Source organism: Lepidothrix coronata, unplaced genomic scaffold (assembly GCF_001604755.1).
Source record: "Lepidothrix coronata isolate B3197 unplaced genomic scaffold, Lepidothrix_coronata-1.0 Scaffold98, whole genome shotgun sequence".
NCBI lineage: Eukaryota > Metazoa > Chordata > Aves > Passeriformes > Pipridae > Lepidothrix > Lepidothrix coronata.
In genome coordinates, this window is record NW_016690278.1 from 186,901 (window position 1) to 208,543 (window position 21,643).

Genomic DNA, 21,643 nt, shown 5'->3' on the forward strand with positions numbered 1-21,643 from the left:
TTCTTTCTCTTTGGACAGTGTATACTATCAGAGGGAATGGGAGATATCAATACTTTATCACAAAACAGTTGTTGGTATCATAGTATTAAATTCTTGGTTTTGTGCCTAGTATTTCCTCTAATTAACTATTCAATTTAACATTTTAATATTTGTGTTTACCTGGAAGCATTTGAACACTTAGATCAGACTAATAGATACCTAGTCATAGATAACATCCCTGGGGTAGCATCAGGCAGATTGCAATCGCAAGCTTACCCCACTCAATCTGGAACTCCAGAGCAAGTCTTTAATATCTTTTCTTGGCCAGTGCCATAATCTCACCTCTCTGATATTCAGTGAATGATGGTGGAAAAGTTGCGGTTAGTAGTTTTTGGAAGGCTTGGTCAAATTACACTAGATTTTATGGGACAAATAGTAAATATGATTAATTACCCGAAGATTTCCAGTAGGAAATGCTAGTTTTCACTGGAAATGAGATACTTCACACAGAAGACTTTTCAGGCTGACTGCAGCAAGCAGGCTTGAAAAGTTTCATTTGCTGGTTTAGACGATATCAGTTCCTTTTCTACTCATTTCCAAGAACATCACCCACTCTGGCCTCTGCTCTCACCACATACTACAACCTGAAAAAGAGAGGAGATTTATGGCATCTCCAGCATCATGTCTGAGAGCTGCTCTTCTTTCGCACCACAGATCACAGGTTTTCAATGACTGAGTAGCCTAAATCATGCCAGAGGTTGGCCATTTTTCATTCCATAAAAATAAAATTATATTCTTTTTTGTATCCTTTAAGGAGCCGAAGGTCTAATTCTTTTACAGACCTGTCCAATACATGATCCTGTAACATGATCATGTATTGTCCTTAGGAGCTCACCACTTGAGTAAGTATTGTCTTCATTTACAGGAAAAGTTTGTTCGTAAAATGTGAAACCTGGAAAATTGCATCCTAGGGAACCCAGACAAAGAGAAAATGAGTCCCAGCTGGGCTCATATGTCCTCATTGAATCTCTCCAATAGGTAGAAAAATCATCTCTTTGTAGCTCCTGCTCAGAATAAAAAGTCAGACATCATTATAGTGTGAATCGCTATCAAAGATGTCTGTCTCCCCTCCTAACAAATCCATTTCCTTCAAGTATCCTGATTCTTTTCTCTCAGAAAGGTGTGGGGCTATAATAATTTTTAACTTTAAAAATTATTCTCAATCCATTTGAGTTTCTGAAAATCAGATTGAAACTCTTATATCCTCATAAACGGAATAAAAATCTTTCTATATTTTATACTCCAAAATGGTGAGGTAGATGCCCATGAAACTCTACGAAAGGTTTCATGGAGATGCTATTAAAATGTGCCATGAGAAAGTCGCGTCTCCAAACCTGCCTGCAGAACACAGTTCCTTTCTGGGGAAAACTAGTTAATGAGATGATCAGAGAAGGAAGAAAGTGCCTTTACCTGCCTTCTTGCAGAAAAAAAAGGATGTCACTGTAGCCCACAGACTGACATCTCATTCCTACCCCATACTGATTCCCATCCTTTGACTATAAGCAGCTGACTTTGTGTGAGATAGTGCTCTGTTCTGGTTTGGGTCATTCCATAAACCATTGCATTGTTTGAATTCAACTCACTAGCTATACCCAATAGCTCGTCAGAGAAGTGACCCACACCACAGAAACCTTAAGTTCCTTTCCGTGGTCCAAAACAGACTTTCCCAAGGCAGGAATAGTCCTGTTCACGTTTGTGATTCCTAAAGTATGTTTCCAAAATGCAAAGCATAAAATCCCCAAAGAAAACCCTAAAAGCAAACATCATCAGATAACGTTCAGTGACCCTGAGCTGATGGCCAAAGGAAGAATACAGCATATAACTCCCCACAGTCTTTCCAAGAACAATTGTCTGAACTAAAGTAAAATAACTCTGGTACCTGGAAAACATCCACCTGTAACCAGTACCCAAAGTTTCACGTACTGAAACTGTGAAGTACAAGGACAGAACCAAGTGCCTTGTCTGGTCACGAGTGGTCTGGCAGGATGGAGCGTGGAAAGGATGCTGGGAAGTAGACAGATGTCAGAAGATGCATGTGACAAGTGAAATGGAGAGAAGCACTTGGGTAACCAGGGAATTCTGTCACTGCAGGGAATAACAATGAGGGTATCTTGGTGGTCAAGGCAAATCTGCTGCAGGAACGCTATTGGGATGAGTTTAGGTAGACAGGCATCATTTTTATCAGTAGACTGGAAGTGGTGTGCAATTACATTTTATTCAGACAGCTGTTTATCCTTCAGCAGGTGACACATTTCCTTGAAGAAAGTCCTTCCATTCCTTTAATCTGCTAACATCCAATTCAGGGAGCAGAGGCTATCCTTCACCTGACTTCAGGCAAGAAAAGCAGAGTGGGGCAGAGCTATCCAGTACAAGATCTTAGGAACAGTGTCTGTAAAGGGATTCAGAGAGAAGAAATTTCCGAGGGATCAGTGTAAAATCTGAGAACAAGAGGGAGCCGGTACCTTTGCATCTGACTCTACAAAAGAGATGCTTCTCGTTGCCTGTTGGTTAAATGTCAAATCTTTTAACAGGGCAGAAATTGAAATCATTGTGTGCATGGAGAAAACAGGCTGCAGAACCCTCAGTAAATTAGCAGTGATAAATATTTGAAGGATTTTTACATCTTGCTGGTCTGTGATGAATAGTAGAATTAAACATAGTAGACCTTGTCTTCCCTTTGCATCCCAGCAGCAGGAAAAGAAGAACTCGCAGAACAGTGACATACTGGTTAAATTAAGATCTTCCTGAAGATGTGTAAGAAGCTAAAAGATAATGTTTCATGGATAATCATTAGAAAATAATAGATGGCATGACTTCAGTAAGCCATGCTGTAGCTCTAACCTGATGAACATCCACTGGAGGCTTCAACCTTATGTATACAGGTAGATGTAATAAATACGACGAGACTACTCAGTGTTCAAATAAGGCCTGAAGGCTGCACCGATCCCAGGTATGCCCAGGTACACTCCAGCCACCTTTAGCAGCATAGCATTAACAGACTTCTTATAAAATTTATTTTTCACAGAGAGTAGCTGAAGTCCAGATGCCTGTGGCAAATGTTCATTGAAAGATCCTACTTTGGACAGTGTTCAGCCAGTCAGGAATGGGTAGTAGTCTACCAGCGCCTGCATTCCAGGAGTGCTCCCCTACCAATCCAGATCTGTTGATATGGATGCAGCTAATAATTACTTACAAGGTAAGAGCTAAAATGAAAAAGTAAGACCATGAAAAATCTACAAGTATCTCAGTAATCACTATGACGCAGTGGATTAGAAACACAGTGTCTGAGTCTGGGTGTAACGAAGTCAACAAAGGGGATCCTTTGATTATTTCAGTTGGGTTTTGGCTGTCTCCGTGTCTTTACAGATGTCTAACCAAGTGACGGATCACTTTGAATAGAAATAAATACCTGAGATAAGTTCTTAAAATAACTACCAAGTCATTAAAATGCACAACCAAGCAGAATGCTTCCTGTGCACCAGTACCTGGCTGTCAGCAAACCTCAAAGTGTAATTTCTTATGTGGTCTTCGCTGATGCATGGAATACAGCTGGGGTATTTTGCGTGGTCTTTCACGCCACTGGACCTGCTCTCTCCTGCATTAAGCAAAGCTCCAGCACAGGAAAAAATTTTTGTCAGTATCCCTGAGTCATTGAAGATATCAAAGGGAGACAATCTCTCCAAGATTCAGGTTTTGTATATTAAATAAATTTATTTTTGTTAAAGAGGGTTCGCAAGAAAAAAAAACATGGTCAGGCAAACGCAAAATTGCATCGCATATAGTTAAAAGTCTAAAAGAGAATTTAAAAAATTAAGGCTAGAAGAAAATTTTGGAAGAGAAAGGAACTTAGGACTGATTATCAACACTTACATTTTTAAATTGGTTATGTTTTCTGAAAAAAAAATTATTTAATTTTTCCAAGTCATAAAAAGATGTGGTTGTTTTTCCAGTAAAAAGATAACTTGGATTGAGTAAGTGTTAAACAGAAAATTATAGTTCCTCTGCCCCAAAAAAACAAGCAGGAAGACAAATAAACAGAAACTCATTATGCATGCAGTATGTCTGTGTAATGTAATGATGTCTTTGACATCCAGGGTACTCATTTCAGCATTCAATGTCCTTAAGTCACTGTACAGAAGGGTTATTGAAACAAAACAAACAATCAACCAAACCAAACCAAACCAACAAAACCCCAAACAAACAAACAAAAACCAAAACCCTCAAAGATGCCTAAACTGTTCATAAATATGGATCAAAAGCAGATACCTTTAGGGGGAAAAAAAGAAGTAACAAGAAAAAAAATTACAATTTTATTTTATGCCAAAGGAAATATTTCTGTTGTCTCTAAAAGACTTGTCTTTTGCTTTAGAAGGAAAAAAAACCCCAAACCAAAGCCAGGAAAAAAAATTTGTTTCATGCTGATGTAGAATGAGGTCACCTACACGATTACTAATAGTTACATACTAATTACTTACTAATTACTGCCAAATGCTATTGGTTTGTATTTGGTCACTTACATGTATGACTGTTTGGAAGAACCAATTCATGGCCTTCACTGTTTCTATAAACTGAATGAAGGTTTTTATCTGTCTTGAATTCTCACCATCCTGTGTTGTACCATCTCATATCTTTCACACCCTACCGGTCTCTTGCTGACATGTCTTTTAATCCTGCTTTTTAGCACTTGCAGAGAAGTGAACAGTTTTGGTTCCCATTGTTCACATGCTCCATTTTGTATTATCCTAAAAAAGTATTTAACAGAAGGGCCAACAAAATACCTACAATAATGAGATCTAATTTGGATTCTGTGTAGGCAGCTCCAATAATGTAGTCCATTTGTTCTGTCTGTTTTAACCAGTTCTTCGTTTGACTGATTTGCAGCCCAGTCACTTATCCAAATATCTCATCAGTTACAACTTTCTCGTGATAATCATCCTAATCAAGTTAAACCAAGCCTGTAATTGTTTCTCAGCCCTGTAGTTTAACTGCTGAAACCCCCTCCTGCTCCACAGCCATTCATGTCAGTCTCCTTAGGAGGTGGAATTTTTATCTGATATGGACAAATTATTCAGAGCGCCTGAAATATATGTAAATTTGAGAAAACTGCAAAAGAGTGCACTTTAAACTAAAGAATAGAGCTAGAAGGAAAGAAAGAAACACTTCAAACAAAATAAGAACATAACCAATTATCCATAAGCTGCTTTTGCCTACCTCTACTCATACTAAAACCTTGCCCAAACCTCAACCCATTACAAGTATTCATGTTCATTTTATTTGAAGAATAGCACTGTGCAAATGGTTCTCTTCAACTAGCTGCTAAACCCCTATAAATCTTGTAGAAGTAACATACAATATAAAAAACCACATTCTTCTCAAATAGCTTCTAAATGCTTTCTTTCTGAGACCCTATAACAATAAGCCTTATCCAAACTGAAATTAGGAAACATGCTTCTTTGAAGCACACTGTGATTTCCATTTTACAGCACTAGCAGAAGCTGCAGCTAATGTTACATTTGTATTTATATTCTAAACTGTTCCCTTTTCGTTTTCTCTGTTTTGCTGAGTTTTCATTGTTTTCCTTGTTCTCACGCCCAGGAAAGTGGAAGGATGACAAAATCATACATGAAATTGAGGAGAGGGATAAAGATTTTTGTATCGTAAAACCATGAAAAATGTTTAAATATGTAAATTACACAGAAAGTCAAAGGACAACACTTATCTCTAAAACTAGATGCATGAAACTGTGGACTAGCTTACTGATGTTAACTTTTCAAGGCCCAGAGTCGTGCTCGAAAAAAGACCACAGTCAATCCCATACATGTTCTGTCTGGTTTAAGGACCTTTCCCACTATCCCTGAAGTTCTTTCAATAATCAGTATGAAGACATGTTCTCTGCAGAATTCTGCTAAATGTTTGCCTGTAAAAAAATGCAGGACAAGGAAAACACAAAAATATACAGGGCTGCATTAAGCTTCCCCATCCAGCTGTTTTACATCCTGACTCTTTCAGTGACACACACAAGATGTTGTAGATGAAACTGCAAAGACTCCTCAACAAAAGACGAGAGAGAATCCCTGTTCCTAAAGTGTCTCTTTCCAGTAGTGTCATCTAAATCTGCAGAGCTGAGGAAGGATTTGAACCCAGAAATTTTTTCTTAAACTTTCCTTCTAGAGTGTGCGTTTAGATATTTACAATCACTTTGTAATGAGAATAGAGATGTTCGAAAATGTGGCTTTAAATAAAAGTTGTCATTGACAAACCATTCAATTCAAGGAGCAGTGCAATGAGACCCCACTAGGTTTCACTCTGATTCCATTCTTCTCAGTATTTCGGTTATCGGCTTGAACAGCACAACCTGCAAAAGCTGTACCCAGCACAAGAGTAAGAGGAACGTATATACTGACCATCTGAACAGAGGAGCCGAGATCCCAACAGAAGAGGTGATGGCAGCAAACACAGAAATGGATTCCACAAATAAGGAAGAAAGGATTAAATACGAAAATAAATTGGGAATTATCAGTCAGTCAACAGAAAGGCAGAAAAGTGTTCTCAGTTATATTGGATAAAAAAGTAAGTTTATGTATGTCAGGGAGATGCAATATGGCAAAAACTGGTGTATGTTAACAGTAGTGCTTTATCTGAGAGGCAATTGCCTCTCCCTGGTCCGTTCATGGGTTATGTTAACTGGAGGAGTCAGTACTTTTCCAGGGGGATTCCAGAGCCCAAGGAAGACATAGGAAAATTGAATAACCTAGAGAAAGGTTAATGCCAGAAAATGTGGCATCTTAGGGAAAGTTGGAAAAAGATGAGTTAATTTCACCTCTAAAAGAGGATATAGAGTGTGAGTAACTTGCTAACAGCTTCCTAATGCTCCAGCTGAGGCTGCCTAAACTAGTTCCCCCCACACACACTAGGAAATGTCATTAGCAGCCAAGTGTAGTATGGAAAAGGTGGCTGGCACCCCCAATACCAAAATTAGTTGGAATCTTGTATGTCTTTCAAAAAGACACAGGTCCTGTTCTAGGGGTAGAGGATCCTGGGATCAGAATCTGCATAAGTAGAGGTAGGGGCCTCACTTGGAGGACACACACTTTTAGCAGCTCCCTATAATGATGAGTTCAAAGGCAGCATTCCACCAAAGAAATGAGATTTTTTTATCTCCCTGTTCAGAAATATCCCTCCCTCCCATGCTGTACATGCAGTCCTGGTGTTCTGCACCACTCACAAATGTAAAGTGTAAATGAACTGAGCAACATAGTATTTAAACAAAAGCATAAACAAAGGAACACCCTGTGCTGCAGAATCAATAAATTCCAGTTACCAATCCTAATGGGTACACTGTACGTTGAAGAACTACTGGTCCATGTAATAGGTAGCGTGAATGGGCCCAAGCCAGGGCTGTGCTCTGCTCTGCTCTTCTGTGTGACATGCACAGCTCGACCTTCAGGCCTGTCTTGTGCTGTGCATGTCTATTAACTGCAGGATAAACTTACCTGGTTGGATGCAGCAGAGAAACCCATAGACAGGTCCCGCTTTACATTCCACCTGCATGCCCTTACCTTTATCTAGTAGTGAAGCAACAAGTTTCTGCAGGAATCCCCTTTTCTTGAACAACAAAAACAAAGAAAATAATTATTTTCCTTGTAAGAAAATCTTATAAGAATTCAGAGGAATGAAAAAGAATAAACTTTCCACGGATGGATCTGCACAGCATACCACACCCATTCTATATTGCACAACTTGAGATTGCTAGCACTTGAAGTAAGTTTGTCTATATTTTGCTCTCTTTCTTAATAGTATTATCTCTAATAAACACACTTTTAAGCTGTACTTTTTAGGGAGTTTGAGCATCTTTCATATGGGGATTATAAATAACTCAGACCCTTCTAGTGTTAAACAACCCTGTCATTCCTTTATCTGTATTTTCACTCCAGTTCTTGAAATGAACTGTCATTTCTAGCAGTCCTCAGAAACATAGGACGTGATGCTGTAGGATATGTCATCATGTTGCCCTCCATATTCAGGGAGACACTGGAGCCTATGTTAAAAAGGGTTGGAATGCCAGAATAACACTCTTTAATCCATTGCACCATGAGAAATCACCACTGTGCACCTTTCTACTCGAAGAACTTTTGCTTTAAACTTAAAAAGGGGAAAAATGTTTCTGTTTGTAAAGAAAAAAATGTCTTTCTCAGTTGTTTTTTTCAATGCCAGATTGTGTTTGATTGGTTCGTCCCAGTAACAAAACTTCTCAAAACCATAATTTATCCAGTATAGGTGAAGTTTGCATATCCTTACAAACCCCCTGATATGAGTGCAGCATCAGTCACGAAGTGAAGAAGGGATTCTGCTATGGAGATGATCACCTGCTGTTTGCTTTAGGTGTGGTGAGGTTTGGGCCAAAAGCGAGAGTCATAACGACCAACTCTCTTCATGTGCGGGAGAAGTAATTAAAAAAAAAAAAAAAATAAAAAAAGGAAGCTGGAAGCCTTGTTGTGGAGGCAGCAATGCTTTATGGTAGTGATTAGAGGAGGGATGTGGCAGGGCTTCCCATTTCAAAGAATTGTGTTACCACACCAACAGTCAGCAGCCACTCACAGGTGAAGTCAAATGAATCAGACAAAGATCTGGCACCTTTGCAGTTGAACCCAAACCACAGTAACAAAATTATTTCTTTGGAAGGTGAATGGAAACTCTGTGCCTAGTTAATCTATGTGAGAAACACTATGGTGTGTCTGCCTGGAAGAAGATTTTAAATTGTCTAATAATTCCCACAATGAGTTTATCTATTGTCTCTTCATAAACTGCTATCTCCTCTTGGGATCCTCATTTCCACAAGCTCTTTTAGTTTCTTTTTCTGACAGACAGTGATGAAACTTCCTAAGTTTATGGAGTGAAATTATCAACTGGCAGTTACACATAAAGACACCAATCCAGAATTCTCCAGAATCAAGAAGATTCTTCACATTTCCTTCAAAGGCTTTTGCATCAAGCCCTAATCTGTAAGAGAAATGTTGTGGAGTACACTTAAGGATGAAATTAATGCATTGTGCAAATATATTCAAATTCTGTACAACTTCCATGATTATGTTCCTACCAGTCAGCATGCATTTTAATGCATTCTTCCCGCACCTGGTGCCTCAATAACAACTAAATTGCTCACTACCAACAGAGCTTATTTGCTTTATTGAGTTATAGATGCATAAGTGAGAGAGGGACACAAAATGTTTGTACTTCTTGTAACTCAGATTTCCGCTTCAGAGGCAACTGTTTTTCCACCTGTACTTTTTCCAGCAAAATAGTCCAAAAGCCTGCTAAGCATCTGCAAGTACTCTCACTCCTCTTCCACCGTTTCATTTGTGTGCATATATGCGGGCATGCTGTGGCACAAGCTTGGCTGAAGTGGAACAAAGTCCCCACACAGCAAATCATCTGCTGCACTCCAGGACAACTGGCTTGTCACAAGACAACTACTTCTCTTATCAGACAGACAACACCTGTATCTGTACAGGAAGAACAACAGCGTCTGCGGTGAGTTTCTAGTCTTTACAAATTAACCACAAACCCCAATGAACCACAGTGTTTACTCCAGTTGGCCCAGCATGGACACAGAGGGAAGGAAAGAGACTTTGAAGCATTGTCTGAGAGGAAAATAGGACTCATGCTACATCCCTGAGCATCTTTGTGAAGTGTCACCATTTGTTTTCCCCTGTAAGCGTTGTGGTCCAGGTGTCAGACCAGGAAGTTACTCCCAGCTCTGCAGGGCCTTCATACCTACAGCTGTGCTGAAGAAAATGTCTTAGTCCCAGAAGGAGATAAGCAGGTTCCACTACTGAGCAAGTGTTACTAACAGGATCAGCTGTCAAAAGGAGTTAAGAGCTGTAATAATCATTTCCTTACATATTTGACGAAGAGAGTCTCACAGAACCACTTGAAAGGAGAAAGAGCAAGCATCTTATGCTGTGCTGCACAGAAACATATCTGCAAGACGGAGTTGAAGGATTTTTTTACACAGACAAAAACTTTCAAAGTGAATTTAAAGTATAGAACATTTCACGGAAATTAGGCCAGCACGACAGAGATGACTGGAGAAAGGGAAAGGAAAAGACTCAACATACAAAGATAGAAGAAAAGAGAGAGCTCTTTCTCCTTGATGTCCTGTAGCTTCACACAGCAACTGAGGGCTAAAGAGAGGATACAAAACCAGCCAAAATGGACCACAAAGCATAGGAGGATCCTGGCAAGGTCTAAGAGCTGCTTTTCTTTGTAGGAGTTCATCAAGACAGCATTCCATTTCAGCCCACTGGTTTACACTTGCAGGTCTTCAAGGCACTGTGAACTTCTGCTGAGTATTGTCTAGGCAGCATTTCTTGCCATGTTTCTTTTGTGTGGAACGTCATTTAATTTGTTAAAGTACAAGCAGTTGTTTCTCCGATTTCAAAGTTGCACAAAAGCTTTGCCAGTCCAAATTATTCACAGTCCTCATGCTTTGATCCCAAGGTCTGAGCTTGTTTTCATGCCCTAGTCACTGACGTAGCAGCATGAGATGAATCATCAGATTTCACTAACAAAGAGCTAACTGTGTTCCTGCAATTAGAAATAAAGACCTAAAGCTATGCACTCTTACATGTAAAGTTATTTAATTTTGGCTGCACCTAAAATATTTTTAGGCATAAGATTTCCCTAAAAAGAAATGCTTTGAAATGTCATATAATTTCTCTTTTTGGCTCTGTGATTTTTTTCCTGGTTTGAGTCTTGAGAGTAGAATATGTTACATTCTCAAGCCTTTCTGTGCACTGGAGACCTCTAAAAGACTATTATTTCAATGAAAGAAATGAAATAATCCCATAACTCCAGAACTAGTGTTTTAAGACAGGAAATCAGACAAAATGCCAAGTGCTGTTCATTCTGAATTGCTTCACACCTCTTCAGGAATAGATCTCTACCCGTAACACCATTCTTGCTAGACTCTGTCACCTGTACTGGAGGGGTAATAATCCCAGGAAGAACCATGGGAGCAGGTTATACAGAATTTGCATAACGTATGGCCAGCACGGCTCAGAAGATGCACTTGGCAATTCACTGCACAAAATCTGTCTTATTCCTGCTGAGACAATTCTAAGGAGATTGCAACTACCTAATGTATCTGAGTAATGAAACTTACAACTCAACTCATGCTTTATTTGGAGGATAAGATTTGTTTGACAGTTTTACACCTTCAGGCATGATTTAATTAATATTAGGAGGTAAGCTAATAGGTTGGTTTTTTTCTTCCTGGTGACTAACTGCGCTTAAGTGATGAAACGTTTTGCTATAACTTACAGCTGCATCATCTGGTCTCTTTCATTTTCTATAAAAATTATCAGGTGTAATAAAAAGAGGTAAAATTACTGTGAAGGCCCTCCTATCTAGTGCAAATTGAATTTCCAAGCATATTTCTAGGTTTTTCTGGTTTCTGGCACACAGGTTAATGTCAACGGATAATGAGCATATCTCCATTACTGGAAACAAAGAAAAAGTTTAAAGCAAGTTAAGGCTCACTATGACAGTGTATGCCTCACAGTTCTAGCCACACTGCCTCAACATGTTCTGTTTCACTGTCAAAAGACCAGACAACAGCTTCAGTTTCATCAGCAGGGTGCACTGCACTCCCCCTCCCCAGGTAAAGATCAATAGCCTTAGGGCTCTTCAAACAAGAAGAATTTGCCAGTCAACCACAGACAGACGGTCCTGTTCTAGAAGGCAAATCAAATGGCTGCATGGGATGAATCACAGTGATTCCTCCCACTGTCTGGAGGGCTCTTTGTTCTCCACATTGTCTCTCAAAGAAGTCTAGGGCAACCGGGTTCAGAGGATTTGTTGATATCAGAAACTATCACATTGGCAGCTTTCCTCTTACCTGCAAGGCCAGATGGGCTGCCAAAGGAGAAAATTGTATCTCTTTGACATGATTTATTCTTAACAAATCCATATCAGTTGCTTTCTATCCTTTTAATATGCTCTTGAGAGCTTCTAAATGTAATTATTAATAATGTGCCTAAGAGTCTTTCCCCAGGTTCAAGTTGTTCCCCACGGTCCCATTTTCCCTTTTTAGAGAGAAGTAAGATGCCTGAACTTCCTGGGCTCCTGAGAGTTTCTTCAGCCTTCATGACTCATTAAATACTGTATTGTGGGCCTCATGTGTCCCTAGTAATAAAATCTGATAGTGAAAAATTGGATCTTAAGAGGTGCTTAAGGGATCTTGGCACTCTGAGTGCCTTCTCCCTCAGTTCAATTAGTGATAGCTGGCTGTCTTGTATCCCAGGTAAATTTTAGCTCTCTGTGATGTAAAAAATAATTGTAGAGCCATCAGATAGAACAGTGCTGGCAGCAGTGAGGTGAATGAATGCTTTTGAGGGTAGCACAGACCAAACCATTCAGGCAGACAGAGACTGAGCTCAGTCCTTATTTCCCAACTGTCTCGCTCTTTCTGATGCAGTTCAGTCAGTGAGTACCTGCCATTCAACAGCATGTGCTGTAAATCTGCTCCTCAAGATTCACTGCACAGTTGAATGTAGAGATTGATTCCAAGCCCTGGGATAAACTAAAGGAAGAAAGAACACCTGTGACTTAGAATGCTGAAGCAGCATATGTTTTAGTAAGTATCTTTGATTTCTTTTCCTTTTCAAGCTGTGACAGAATTTCCTTCCCTGTTCTGCCAATGTAGCAGACTTCAAAGAACCCTAAGCCTTTCAGAGAGTCTGCTTTTGTCTTCAGCCTTTGATTCCTCTCCTATAGATTACCAGGACTGAAAGACCATATATGTTAAGAAAGTGATGACTGCAGCATGGCATGATTTATTTATTATCCAAGTATGATGTTTGGAGTCAGGTCTAAATCAGTGCAACACAACAAGTCACAAAACAAAAATGGTAAATGTATTTCAATTACACTTACATAATATATGCAAAATATCTCATATAAAAGAAGTCTGTACCTAACTTCATCACTCTGCACAAAGTGTCAGAGAGCTTTCCTCTTCCATGTGGATCCACACAGGGCATCCAAAAGGTTGTCACTCCCTCAGTAACATAAAGCTAACAGTACCACACGTAATTTTCCTGTGCTTGAGTAACAAGACTTCATTTAAGGCACTAAATTATATAGATCAGACATAGATGCTGCCACGTCTTCTAGCAAGTTGCTGAAATGGTTAATTATCCTGCACCTTGAAAAAGGAGCTTTGTTTCTAATCTGAATACCATTCAGCCATATGTTCCAGGCACCAATTTCTTCTGGCAGAAGCCTTAGTTATCCAGACCTGTGGGTCCCATGGATTGCTATGAAGTTCCCAGTTCCTGACCTTTTCACTGATTTAACTGGGAGGAAGAAATAGGTTTCTTCACAATTAGTTTAACTTTTTCTGTCCTCTTTCTTTTGTAAACAAAGAACTAAAAGTAAATTGCCAAAACTTCAAAATCGAAAAATAATGTTGAAATACACACAAATTATACAGTGTATTCTGGGATTCTCATCGTAGTACATAAGAAATGTTTACTTCTGCTTTTTGACAATTTACCAAGATATGGAGAGATATTCACCTAAATACAAGTCCAGCTCCAAGAAGTAGAGGAGGGATGGATGGATGGATGGATGGATGAATGGATGGATGGACAGACAGACAGGTATATGAAGGAATTATTTCATGGACTACTGACTAATAGGATGGGAAGAGGGAGGTGGTACCATCTGCCTTCAAAATTTCAAAACACAAAACAAAAAAATTAAATTCCTCTTAAACTACACATCTAAAACTGTATACAAGTGCTTTATTCATATTATGACAAGGCTAAAGTAAGGACATTCTCAGAATTACATTGAAAACAAAAACTTACATCACTGAACATTAAGAACTGTGTTTCCTCTGTGCCCTGTAACATCTCACAAATGCAAGATGTAAGCACAAGAGACTTTAAGATTGTCACTGATGAAACACTGGGGATTCTCATGGAAATATGCCCACTGAAGTTTTGAAAAGTGGGTGAGGTACCACTTGGCAAAATTCAGCCTTTTCCAGGCAGATATAGGACAGAAGAGTCTGATCTAAAGGTACCAGGACAATAGATCACAGAGTATGAACTTAACCTGATATTTGCAAAGAGATTAATGTTAGATATAGCAACAAGTACAAACAAGAGATAATCTTGTCTCAGCCATCATTGGGGAAATAATGTAACTCATACTTTTCATTATTTAATCAAATACAAAGGCTCAAGCACTAGCCAGAGTCCTCAATATCTTGAGCTAGAAAATTATTCTTCCTGGAATAAGTGAAGATTACATGGATTTTTTTTTTCCTTTCTTAGCCATTAATATCTGCTTTTACCACAAATTAAAATTAAGTCAATGTTCTCCAAATTTTTTTCATTGCACAACAATACCAGAAAACAGTTTTTGAGCACACAAGGTCAATATATGTGTATATGTTTATTTATTAGTTATATACGTGTATTGCTGTAATAACATACTAGGTACATTATAAAACATGCACCAAAACAGAAAGTGGGAAAAAAAATTACATAAAGATGAAAAATCACAATATTTTAATCTTAGTTTAATTTTATTCTATTTATAAATGGTACAGAAAATAGTTTCTTCATGCACTCCAGTGGATTGTTTTGTGCAGCCCTTGCAGCATGTCCCACATCCAGGGCCTCTACTTCTCAGATCACATCCCTAGAGGATGTCATTCTAGACAGAAATGAGGAAAAGTGACAGAACTGAAGAACGATGAGTCCCAAATACCTGTGGAAAGAGAGGACATATCTGGGATTTATGCCATGGAAATGGAAATGCTTGTCAGGATTTCTGGGTAGAAGCAGCGTTGACCTTCAAATTTAAATCTTCAAAATTTGTTAACTGTGTTTAAAATGTGGAATTTGGGTGGTTCTTTCCATCTGCCATCCAGTTCATGCTTGCTGTTTTGTATGCTATACTAAGGTCTACATTAAAGTCCGCTTTCAAGTATTCTCATCAGCCACGGAATCTACACTAAAGTTTTCCAGAAAAGAAATTCCAAACATCCTGCTCTCCCTGTTCCTTGTTCAGCTGTTGGAGCTTTAAGAAAGGCTCCACCCTGAAAACAGTTGGCTGTGCCCTTTAAAATCTTCCCTTCCCCTTCCATCTCACTCCTAAATGGCACACTTGGACTAAACAATTTAGGAGCAACAAAGGCAGGACACTCAGTTCCTGAAGCAGATGGGAAGGAAGGTAACAGTGCATGAGCCTACAGCATTTCTTCCCTTGCCATATGTTCTAATTACACTTGGTGCTATATACAAACAGGAAAAAATTGGCTCAGTGAACAATACCTGGAAAGCTGTTGCTTTTCAGCAATAGTGATGGGTTGTATTGAAAATGTGTTAGCTTTTTACAGTATCATTCAAAGAAGTACTAGACTCCAAGCCAAACAGGGAGCTCTCCTACTGGCACAGAAGTTTTCATGAATTCAGTAATAAAGAGAGAGGTTATCAGCTGTCCACCATGTTTACTTTGAGGTCAGAGAGGTAACTGCATCATGTGTGTGATAGGCAGAAAAGCAGCATGAGTTTCACACAGTGAAAGCATCTGATAACTTCATAAAGGCACGCAGCCAGTATGGCCAGTGCTGTGGTTTCTGCTGCCTCAGCTTCCCTGCTGTGGTGCACGTCCTTGCTAGAGGAATGTTAACTCAGGTACTCAGTGTGTGACATCACCTTAATACAGGACACCGGCCATACCTTCCTAACGTGCTTTCCTCTTTGTATGCAAAGCTGCTGGACACTGAACAGTGAACAGTAGAGAGACAACACCACCCACATTTGCCCTTTTTGAAACTCATTCACCATGAACCTATAGCATAGGTAGTACCTTCAGCACATTTCCTTGTTTTCTATTAAGTCATTGTTAAGATGGTGCTGATGTCTGTGACAGAAGTGATGTTGGAGAAAAAAATGAAGTCCTTTAACCTTCTTTTACTCACCACAAAGGTTACAATAAAGTAATTTTGCTGCTTCACTGTTAAATCCTCCCCAAGGACTAAAATCAATTCCTATTCCTAATCCCAGTTCCTATCTTCATTGTTTCTTAGCCAGCTCCAGAAATGTATGAATATTAAATGCAAAACTAATTGAAGGCAGATGGAAATGGATTGAGTAATCCAACAAAGTACCAATAGAGCTCTGCTGGAAGACTTAAAGAAAACCTAATGAAACAAAAACAATCTTTATTGTTAGCATTTCCCAGGAGGATCATTTCTTGGTGAATATTGCCATTCTTCTGTATGAAATATTCAACAAAAATATGCAACTACATTCTTAGGAAAATTCATCTTGGATCTCTCTTGAAATTAAACATGTTACAGCATTGAAAGGTAGGGCGAATTAGGCTTTATGTAGTGGTGGGTTACTTCCCATTGTCTCACATGGACTTATTTATGTTCAGAATTCTCAGCTGGTGCTGAGGCTGAACTTCACTCCCCCGTCTCTGCCTTGAGGTTCAGGGGCTTGAGAGGTGTGAGAAGAGAGTTTAACATTAAAACTGAAGCAAAAATAGTTGCAGAGTAACTCAACTTCTCCATGCTGATTGCCAAAAGTTCTCCTATCTTGTTTTTTCAGGGGCCACGTTTTCCTTAATCGTCCTTTTCTATCTAACATAGCTGTAGAAGTCCTTATTATTCTTTGAATCCCTTGACAAGTTCAGCTCCAACTCTGCCTTAGGGTTTCTGCTCCCTTCCCTATATATCTAGGCAGTGTCATATTCTTCCCAAGGTGGATATCTGTCCTGGTTCCACTGCCTTTGCATTTCTGCCTTTGGCTGGTCTCCTGCCTTTCTTTCCAGATTTCTTACTTGGAAACAAGAATTTTTGCACTCTGAAAAGAATGTTCTTAAAGAGCTGCCAGCTCCTTTCATCTCTTTTATCCCTAAGGGCAGTTTCCCAGAGGGTCTCAATCCACTAGTTTCTTAAACAGCTTTTGCTCTCCTAAAGGTGAGGATTATTCATCTGGCACCTGGCCCATTGTGAATTTAGTCGGGGAATTATCAGTGCAGGCCAGGCTGACACACATCTTGGCACGACTAATTAGTTTATCTGTATTGGTAAGCAACAGATCTGGTAACGCTTCTCCTCTCCTTGGGCTGTCTATCACCTGGATTAAGAAATTATCCTTAACACACTCCAGGAATCTCCCGGACTGCTTACAGTTTGCTGTGCTGTTTTTAAAGCAGATGTCAGGGTGTTTGAAGATCAGAGCCTGAGAGCTGTTAAGTAATAATACATCATTAACAACCTCCCCATGATCTGGTGGCCTGTAGTAAACACTGACCATGAGGTCTCCTTTTTTTGGCCTGACCCTAATTTTTACTCATAATTGCTCATTGTTGGTTTTCAATGGCAGCTCTGTGAAATTTATGCATTTTTTTTACATAGAAAGTAACAACTTCCTCACTGTTTCCTACTCCTTCTTCCTTGCCTGTCCATTCTGAACAGTTTATAGCCACTGTTTGCAGTGGTCCAGCTGTGAAATTTGTCCCTTCATGTTTCATTGCCAGTGACTAGATCACAGCATTGTAGCTGCACAGTGATTTCCAGCTGTTGCTGTTTGTTACCCATGCTACCTGCATCAGTACAGGGGCACACCACCCAGATTGCAGGCTGCTTCACCTCTTTAGATGAATACTTCCCCAATGCCTTTGAGGCACTCCACAGTGTTCCTGTGATGGTTTCTAATACATCAAACACCCCCTGGTTCTTCTCTGTTCCTCAAAACTTCATCCCCTTCCCCAGTAAATCTAATTTAAAGCTTTTCATATAAGTCTGGCCAGGTGGTTGGTGAACAACCTTCTGCCCTGCTTTATCAGGTGAGTCTCAGGAGCTCACAACAAACCCAGTCTCCAAAGGTAGATTCATGATCATATAAGCCAACACCTTGAGTAGGACATCAGCTGTGCAGCCGGGCATTCACCTTTTGATTTGACTCCCCCTTTATAAACCCCTACCTCTGACTGGGAGGATGGAGGAGCACTTTGTGCTTCAGCATTGACGTGAGGGATAGATACAGTCTTTTTTGAGTGTTCAAAGTTGCTTTGCCACAGACCCTACATAGAACGTTATTGAAGCAGATGGTAATTCGAAGGGTTCACGGGGCTCAGCAGCTCTCAGTGGCACTGTGAATGCAAGACCTCGATAGGCAGCAAATTTCTTTAGAGAAACAGCCTGGATGGAAACTAGGTGTTTTGGTGCCTCACAGCAAGGAATCCCCGATTAGTGATACTTTACATCCTTTTCTGAAGTTACTGTTTCTGATACAGGTAATAGTATCCAATGGTTAGCGTTTCCTCGATCCTGTCCATTAACAATGTGACCTTTATTCTGCATCTCAACAGCTGTCAGTGCGCTGCCCTTCTTTCACCATTTCTCATGCCAGTGTCTCTTTATCACACGGACAGTCCAACCTTTTCGAGTGGAGGAGGTTACATTTTTGAAATTCTGTTTCTGTTTCGCGTTGCTAGACAAAGCCAAATCCCAGTTGCCCACAGAAATTGGAATCACGTCTTCCGAGTGTTCTATAAATCACACAGAACCGAGTGTTTTCATATGGGGATATACAGGAAGAATAAACTCAGAGCTCTCTTGATTCTCTCAGCTTTGAGCATAGTTATAGGTGTTCCAAACTTCTAGTAGAATTATGGACTGTGCTTTACTCCAGAATCCTCTGCTCTACATTTTTTACATTTTTATGCATGTATTTAGTTTTACAAATATTTTTCCTTTTTTTTTTTTTTTTTACAGGAAAATGAGAAGTCATGGGACAAATAAACCTCAGCAGATAGAAAACAGTGGCAAGATCCCAGAAATCCAGATATTCTTATTAATGTATTTTTCAAATCTTTTTAGGAAACAGTGAAAACAAAAATACAGCAAACTCTGGAACTCCAGCTTTAATTTTCTGTAGTACCTTTCCTCTGGAAATGTTGCTTTACAGACCAAGAACATCAAGAATGCAGAAACTTTAATAAGATATTGGAGCTAGAGCAAAGAAATGAAAAATGAATGAGTTTCAGGAAAAGGATAAAACTGTTAAAATCACTGTTGGTCTCTCTCATTTGCACCACTCAGGATCTACTGTGAAAGATTTTAAGCTTGATTACTCATTACCTTTCCAATATTTGCTTTCCTTTTTCTCTTTCCCCAAACAACATGTGCATTGTGACATTTCACTGTGAAAGCAGTTTGTAGTAGTTTCATGTATAATGTGACAACTGGCATCTTGTACCAACTGTCATCTTTTTGTAGAAATATGAAGTAAAACAGGAAAGATCCAGCACTCATTGGTGCATTATGGCTTGCTTCTACCAGATAGTCAGCATTGCGAGGTTAGCAACATAAAGTAATTTGTCTGAGATCAGAATAAGCAGGACTGGGGTTACGTAAAAAAAAAAAAAAAAAATTAAAAAAAAATTAAGGAGTTAGCCCGTATTTGAAAGATAGTGACATTATACTCAGGGAAAATAGTGAATGTAAAAGCTGTGTCTCTGAACTGCCTTAAAGTGATTGAGTTTCTTGAGTTTTGTTCTTTGGTTTAGAGGAAAACAGAAAGAAGTGCTCGTTATCACTTCTGAGTCTCACAGCTGCCCTGGGTTGCAAGAAGTTAACACAAGGAGTGACAGTTCTGTTACAAGATGAGTCAACTCACCTCAGTTCTTCCATAACCCTCGTGACAGTTAGCCTTGTGGAAAAACAAAACCACTTAGTATCTTACCTCTTTTTAAGACAGCTTATACACAGAGTACTTACTCCAAGGTAAAAGGAAAGTGCCATTTTAATAAGGCAGGAAGTCAAGTCCCATCTCTGGGCTCGCTTCAGAATGGGCTTAGGGTCTTAGGAGACATAAGCCTGACTAAGGTCAAACTTGTCAGGAACTAACTTGTTTCCCATTCCTTTTATTTTTCCATCTTTGTTCCTGTTTGAGAAGAAGACTTTGTTGTCACAAATCAGACAGGTGTCATGAAGAGAATGAACAAAAGCAAGTAGTGTCCAGAAAGGGTAAGTAAAAGATATCTACATCTGTGTGTTGTGCTGTGTTATGCACGAGATTCATTGGTGACATTAGCGTTCGGCTAAATAGTCCAGACTTAGTGGAAAATCAGATATTTTCCAGGTACATTGATGAAAAGAGAATGATATTTTGGATCATGGAAAAAACCCCATGACTGCACCAAGGGTGCAGATGCAGGAAAATCATTAAATGTTGGTGACCTTGACCTTAACAAGACTTTCAAGGTGGTTTCTCACAGTATCCTTTTATCCAAGAAGGAACTTACTGGTTTAGTCAGGCAGATAACTCCCTGGGTGAAATAGGAGCAGATCACTGGGTTCAAAATGAAGTGGCTGACATGTACTCCACTTGGTATGAACTTCACTTGACTTGAGTGACAGGTGGCTTTTCTTGGGGATTTCTCCTGGATCCTATCTGATATTTTATATTGTTGTCAATGACCTGCAGGAATAGACAGTGCATCTCATCACATCTGAGGATGACACCAAATTGGGGTTGCAGTTCATATGTTCAAGGGGAGACCTGTCATTTGTAGAGTTGCAAACAAGCCAGAGAATTGGGCTTGTAGAAAAATCCTGAAATAGAGCAAAGAGAAACGCGAAGTCCTGCACCTGTAAAAAAAGCTTGTTCAGCCTGGAGAAAAAGACAGTTTTATGGGTACCTAATAATTGTCTTATAGTACCTACAAGGTCATAAAGAAGACATAAAAAGTCTTCACAAAGGTACACAGAAGGAAGATCAGAGACAGTTGTCAAAAATTAAATCAGTGGAGGTTCAGATTGGAGGTTTTCAAGATTTTTTGGATAAAGCCCATGCAACTTGATCTGAATTCAGTATTAGTCATGCTTTAAGGATGAAATTGGATTATATAGCTATGAATCAAATGTAGCATTGTAGGAATCTTGCAATGAATGAGAAATAAATAATATCTATTATCTGGCTTCCTGATTTCCCAGACTCTGAGGAGCCTCACCAGCCTGTCCAGCCCTACACAAGCTTTGTCTTTTTGACAAGGGTGAGGGCTAATCCTGTCTCCCCTGAGGAAGCACCAGAATGGAAGCTGTGCAGTGAAAAGTCATAGTATAATTTTGCATGAAGAGGTAACACTCTAAAAGGCCACCTGCGAAGAATGTGCTCTGAAGACACTTACCACATCCACCCACAGTAGATCCTGGCTGTCAACTCTCCCAAATTTTGTTGTCCATGTACTATGGAAAATGACAATTTCAAACTCTACAGATCATTTGACTAACTTGTAAGTCATGTACCTCATCCTTTATATGCAGAAAAGCAGATGTTTTCTCCTCATTACATCGAATACCTCGAGAAAGAAACAGGCTTCTTCATCCCAGATTTCAAGGAGAATTCTGTTTTTCTTGATCTTCCTATAGTTACATCAGTCTTTTGCAATGAAATGATCCTACACCACACGACACATCCATTGCTTCAGCATATGACATCTGTATATATCTTTCTCGAGAAAGGTTTTATGTGTAATTTATACTGAAAGATTAAATATTAATTTTTAT